Raw genomic sequence first — 6000 nt, forward strand, 5'->3', positions numbered from 1 at the left:
CATGCGGATCCCACTTCTATGCTCTCCAAGATATGTGCCGCGTCAGTATCTGAGCTGGGGGCAGCGGCTGTGAAATCAAATGATAGTGTGTCTTCATCCTCAGTGTCTGCTTGGTCTTCCCCCACTGCCTCGCCATGTTGCAGTTCTCAGGCATCTTGAAAAGTAAAAGGCACCAGAGTAAGCATCTGATGCAAGGAAAAGGGGAAGTAAGAGGCGCAACGCTTGCAGCGTCCGCACCTTCCAGTTAGAAGAGTGAGGGGGCAGTGGGATGAGAGAAGAAGCATTATTTTTGAGGATACCATCATCTTCAATGGATTCAGCCATGCCGCTGATCGTAGCCTCTGCGTTCGCCCTTCCCATAATGGTTTGCACCACCTCTGTGGTGTCAGGACATACACGCAGAACCTTCACCGACAGTTAGTTCCTGCTGCCTCTGGTTGCGCAAGAGAGATTAAAGTTATGCAATATGTTCAGGTGAGGTGGCTGTTGCAATTGAATAGCGGGCAATGTTTGCAAGCTGTGAAATGTGGGTGAGGCCTGCAGCAGTGCTAAGCATGGAAGGGTGAGGTGATGCTATGACAGCCACGTATGAGTCTGATCAAAAGGTAAGTATGTGATGGGGGAGGGGAGGGGCGGTGACATAAGCAGGGGCTGTGTCTGTGTTGATGCAACATGGCACTTGAAGATGTATACATTGACCTTGCCCGCTTGTGAAGCCTTTAAGATTTTTTGCAACACTGAATCCAGATCCTGAGGGCTATACTTCTAACACTGAGCTCCATGCGGATTTGTTCCCACTGCTTTCTCACCCATAGTTCCAAAGAGAACCCTAGGTTCTCCAGGATCTGTGGATACAGGACATCTTTCCTCCTTTCTACCAAGATACACAGTGCACCATTGGAACACCTTGATGTGTGTCCTCACCCATGCTGGACATTGTTCTTGACGCACAGTACTATTCCCAATGATGTCTGTGCCCCTGGAAGCCACAACTTACCCCTTCTTGAGTTTTTAAAAATTTGTTCTTGGGATGTAGATGTTGCTGGCTGGGTCAGCATTTGTTGCCCATCCCTAATTGCCCTTGAACTGCATGGCATGCTAGACCATTCCAGTGGGGACAATTAAGAGTCAACCACATTGCTGTGGGTCTGGAATCACATGTCGGCCAGACCTGGTAAGGATGGCAGATTTCCTTCCCTGAAGGACATGAATGAACCAGATGGATTTTTAACGACAATCGGCAATCACGGTCATCATTAGACTTTTAATTCCAGACTTTTATTGGATTCAAATTTGGCCATCTGCCATTGTGGGATTCGAACACAGGACCCCAGAGTGCCCCAGAGCATTACACCTGGTCTCTGGATTATTGGTCCTGTGACAATACCAGTGGTAATACCACTATGCCATCGCCTCCCCTAAGTAGTTGGCAAGTAACCACAGAGACCCCTGCTGATACGCCCAGCCAATTAGCAGAGCAATTAGAGCTGCCTGCACACAGCAATCATGATAATGAGCGGGCAGTACGAAGGTGGCATGCCCCCTGTATTACATCAAACAGGAAACAGGTAACCACACATCATAAACCCTATACCTGTGTTTAGGGCTTATCCAGTTTACCACCCCGCACCCCCCCCCCCCCCCCCCCACCCCCCCATGACCCTGAAATTCACATCACTTACATACTGGTCTGTCCAAGTTCAGCAGAGATTTAAAATCATTATTTTAAAAGATTAACAACTTGCATGGGTGATGATATGTTTATCTGCCTTTTTCCTACCAGATAGCTTCAGGTTCGGAGTTCTGCTGTTCCGAAAGACAAAGACTTTGATTGCATTATTGGACATTGAAAGTTGAGCGAGATAGTTATTGGATTCAATAACACAGGGAGACCATGGCAAGATGGGATGGATCCGAGGACTTTTCTGGGGTAGGAATTGTGAAATAGCGAGGAGTACTACTGGAGGTTAACTTGTTCCATCGCTCCCATATACCACTGGCTGCCTGGTCCCAGTGAACTTTTTACGATGAAGCAGAAATTGAATGCCTTCCCACAGGGTGAGGGGTGAAAAAGAAAGGGTTCGTTGGTCGTGCCAGGTCCGATCCCCCTGCTGCTAGTTTCAAAGTGGCAACTGGCAAAGCCCAGTGAGGCTGGTCTCTTGGCCAAGGATCATGTCCTAAATGCCCCAAGAGTCCAAAAGGTCACGTAAGGAAGAAAGAAATCCAATTTAAAATAAAAGGGGGGAATCTTATCTCAAACGAATGTGTATCATTAATTTGTGACCGAGAGGTTATGTCTTTTCATTAAGAAACAAATTCATCCCAAAGGGCTTTACAGCTAATGAAATACTTTTGAAGTAGTCACTGTTGTTATGTAGGAAACAGAGCAGACCATTTGTTCATAGCAAACTCCTAAACACAGCATTCGGTAATGACCAGGTAATCTGTTTTAGACACGAGAACAGAGGAGATTGGAAAAGTTCAGCAGGTCTGCCAGCATCTTTCAATTTTAATGCTTCAAGTCCATCGACTCTTGTCAGAATGTCTGCACTTGTTTCAGATTCCAGCATCCGCAGTATTTTGCTTATTTTAATCTGCTTTATGGGTTGGTTGAAGGATAAATATTGGCCAAGGCACTGGGGACAATGCCGCCCCTGCTCTTCTTCAACTAATGCCAAGGGGTCTTTTTCTTCCGCCTGAGAGGGCAGCTGGGACTTTGTTCCAATGTTTCATCCAAATGGCAGCACCCGCAACAGTGCATTGGAATGCCAATCTAGATTTTGTGCTCATGTCCCTGGCATGGGAATTGAACCCACAAGACTCTAAATCACAGATGGCAGAAAAAAAGGGGCAAGAGAAAAATTGCAAGGCTGTGGGGGAAAAAGTGCAGGCAAGTGGAACCAAAAATCAACACTGACATGAACGGCTTCTTTTTTTAAAAATTCATTGACGTGGGCATTGTTAGGCTCAGCATTTATTGTCCATCCCTGAGGGCAGTTAATGCTTTCTCACCCATAGTTCCAAAGAGAAACCTAGGTTCTCCAGGATCTGTGGATACAGGACATCTTTCCTCCTTTCTACCAAGATACACAGTGCACCATTGGAACACCTTGATGTGTGTCCTCACCCATGCGTGAACACATGTGTCCCCACATTGTGAACAGATTTCATAGATTATCATAGAATTTACAGTGCCACTGACACTAAGGGCAATTTATCACGGCCAATCCACCTAACCTGCACATCTTTGGAAACCCACGCACACACGGGGAGAACGTGCAGACTCCGCACAGACAGTGACCCAAGCCGGAATCGAACCTGGGACCCTGGAGCTGTGAAGCAATTGTGCTATCCACAATGCTACCGTGCTGCCCACGTTGTTGTGGGTCTGGAGCCAACATGCATGCGAATGACATTTTCCCTTCTCTATGTGGCACTAGTGAACCAGATGGTCTTCATTTTTAATTCCAGACTTTGATTGAATTCAGATTTCATCATCTTGTCCTAGTGGGAATCGAACCCACGTCCCCAGACCGTTACCCCGGGACTTTGGATTATTGGTCCAGTGACAATACCCTAGGCCACTGCCTCCTTGGTGCTGGGACCCTTCTATGATCTGAAGAAGTCATATGGACTTAAAACGTTTCTCTCTCTGTACACACTGAGCCTATCCAGCATTTTTGTGTTTATTTAAGATTTTCAGCATCGGCAGTAGTTTGCTTCCACTCTAAGACTTGCCCCTAATTTAAATAATTCACAGCATGAACTGACAGAGATCCCACCTTTTTACATGATGTACAAATATACAAAGTCTGTCTAGCTACCATTCCTGGTTTGATTTATACTGGATACAGGTCCTTACATGTTCATTACACATGCATTGTCTTACTCTACAATCCCGAATGTATGTGATTCCCATTGAATGATGTGTGTGTTGGCTTGGTTTGGCACTGACAATAGGATTTGGGATAGGTCCCTAATAAACTTTTGACAGTAATCTCCACAAGAAAGGTTTACGCACCGAATATGTGGCATTGCAAGACAAAACACTTCCACGCCTTTAAAAACATTTGTTTCTTACCGCAAGATAATAATAATGATATTTTCAATTTAAAACATACATTACGCCTTGGCCATTTCGGAGAGAGCGGTTGCAATTATTTCAAGGACAATGAATGAAACCGTGCAGAAAGCTAACTGCAAAAAAGTGCACCGTCAAAAAATACAAGAAGAAAAAAATAACGATTGCATCTTAAAGAAAGGAAGAAAAAAGATCAGAGACAAGACACAGGGCGGTGTTTCCAGCCGGGGAACCTGCCGTTTTATGTTTGCAATTACCACTCACGGTTCATTGTGGCTCCCGGGGAATATCGGTGTTGATACAATGAACAGTTCACACGCAGAGCAAAGTTTGCAATCCTCACCTTTAGCATACCTTTCGGCTCTGGAAGAAGCCCCTCGTTTCCAGCGGTTGGATGCTGAAATGCCCCCTTTCCTTTTCCTGCGGGGGCAGGTTCTTTGCGAGCTGTCGGACCCGGGACCTTTTTGCAGTCAACCTTCAAAAAATAATAACAAGCGGGTAAGGCCAGGTCAAATGAGGACCGAGGAGCCAGCGCACCATCTCTGTCCAGAGCCAAGATCAGTCAACTGGCCCCACCACTCAGCTTCCCTGAGACAGCACCCACCTCCCCTTGCCCAAAAGTGCTGTGTTAAACTAGCCTGGAGCTCCCCTTGCTGTTCAAAGGCAGTCACACCAACTCCAGCAAGCTTGAGAAGTTGCAGCAGTATGGGGTCAGGATTATATAGTGGAAATAGTGATCATAAATAATATTGATGTGGAGATGCCGGCGTTGGACTGGGGTGAGCACAGTAAGAAGTCTTACAACACCAGGTTAAAGTCCAACAGGTTTGTTTCAAATCACTAGCTTTCGGAGCACTGCTCCTTCCTCAGGTGAATGGAAGGAGCAGTGCTCCGAAAGCTAGTGACATCGAAACAAACCTGTTGGACTTTAACCTGGTAATGTAAGACTTCTTACTATAAATAATATTCACACGCACAGTCCACGCATTGTATGTGTTCTCCAGTCTACAGTACCAGCTGAAAGGAAATAAAAATACCATCCAGCCCAAATCAACAACTTTAACCGTGGGCTGTACGATAGCACAGATGCTTCACAGCTCCAGGGTCCCAGGTTCAATTCCCGGCTTGGGTCACTATCTGTGCTGAGTCTGCACATCCTCCACGTGTCTGCGTGAGTTTCCTGCGGGTGCTCCGGTTTCCTCCCAGTCCAAAGATGTGCAGGTTAGATGGATTGGCCATGCTGAATTGCCCTTCGTGTCCAAAAACGTTAGGTTGGGTTACGGGGATATGTTGGAAGTGTGGTCTTAAGTAGGATGCTCTTTCCAAGGGCCAGTGCAGACTCGATGGGTCAAATGGCCTCCTTCTACACTGTAAATTCTATGAACTTAAGAAAACGTCCCAAAGAGCTCTGTTGAATAAAATATAAGACTGGGCCAAAGAAGGGAAATCTTGGGCAGCAAGGTTGGTTTCTTAAAGGGGGAGAGAGGGAAATGGGAGAGTAGGCAGACTAGACGGACGGAATTCCAAAGCTAAGGGCCTAGGCCAGTGTTCTTCAAAGTCGGGGGCGCGACCCGCGGGTGGGTCGGGGGCGGGTTTCGGGAGGGTCGCGGAGCCGTTCGCGCAAATCCCCGCGCAGCAGCCGGCTTTTCATAACGCCGGCTGCAAGTGGCCGCGAACATGTTTTTTTAAAAAATGTCGACCGCATTGCGCATGCGCGCCGTTAATCGGGCACGCATGCGCAGTGCGGCCGCTATTTTTTTAAACGGTTGCAGCTTTTTGTTTTACAACTTCTGTAGTGGTTTTTATTCATTTATTTTATTAATTTAATTTTTATTTTTTTCATTTATTTTATTCCTTTTATTTTTTTTACAAGTTCGGAGGGGTTTTATTCATTTTTTTCATTTATTTTACTCATTTTA

At 46.1% G+C, this 6000-nt stretch overlaps 1 protein-coding gene across 4 annotated transcripts in view; it reads right to left on the bottom strand.

Annotated features, from left to right (window-relative positions):
• sema4ba (sema domain, immunoglobulin domain (Ig), transmembrane domain (TM) and short cytoplasmic domain, (semaphorin) 4Ba) overlaps positions 1-4647 on the bottom strand; it is a 670779-nt gene extending 666132 nt beyond the window's left edge. For 3 of the 4 annotated variants that reach the window (XM_072468710.1, XM_072468707.1, XM_072468708.1), the window contains exon 1: positions 4425-4647. The gene's annotated coding sequence lies outside the window, so the exon portion shown is untranslated. The remainder of the gene's footprint in view (positions 1-4424) is intronic. The other variant, XM_072468709.1, reaches the window with a different exon arrangement.
• Positions 4648-6000: the final 1353 nt, after the last annotated feature.

The sequence above is a fragment of the Scyliorhinus torazame genome, chromosome 12 (genome assembly GCF_047496885.1).
Source record: "Scyliorhinus torazame isolate Kashiwa2021f chromosome 12, sScyTor2.1, whole genome shotgun sequence".
In the NCBI taxonomy this organism is placed as follows: domain Eukaryota; kingdom Metazoa; phylum Chordata; class Chondrichthyes; order Carcharhiniformes; family Scyliorhinidae; genus Scyliorhinus; species Scyliorhinus torazame.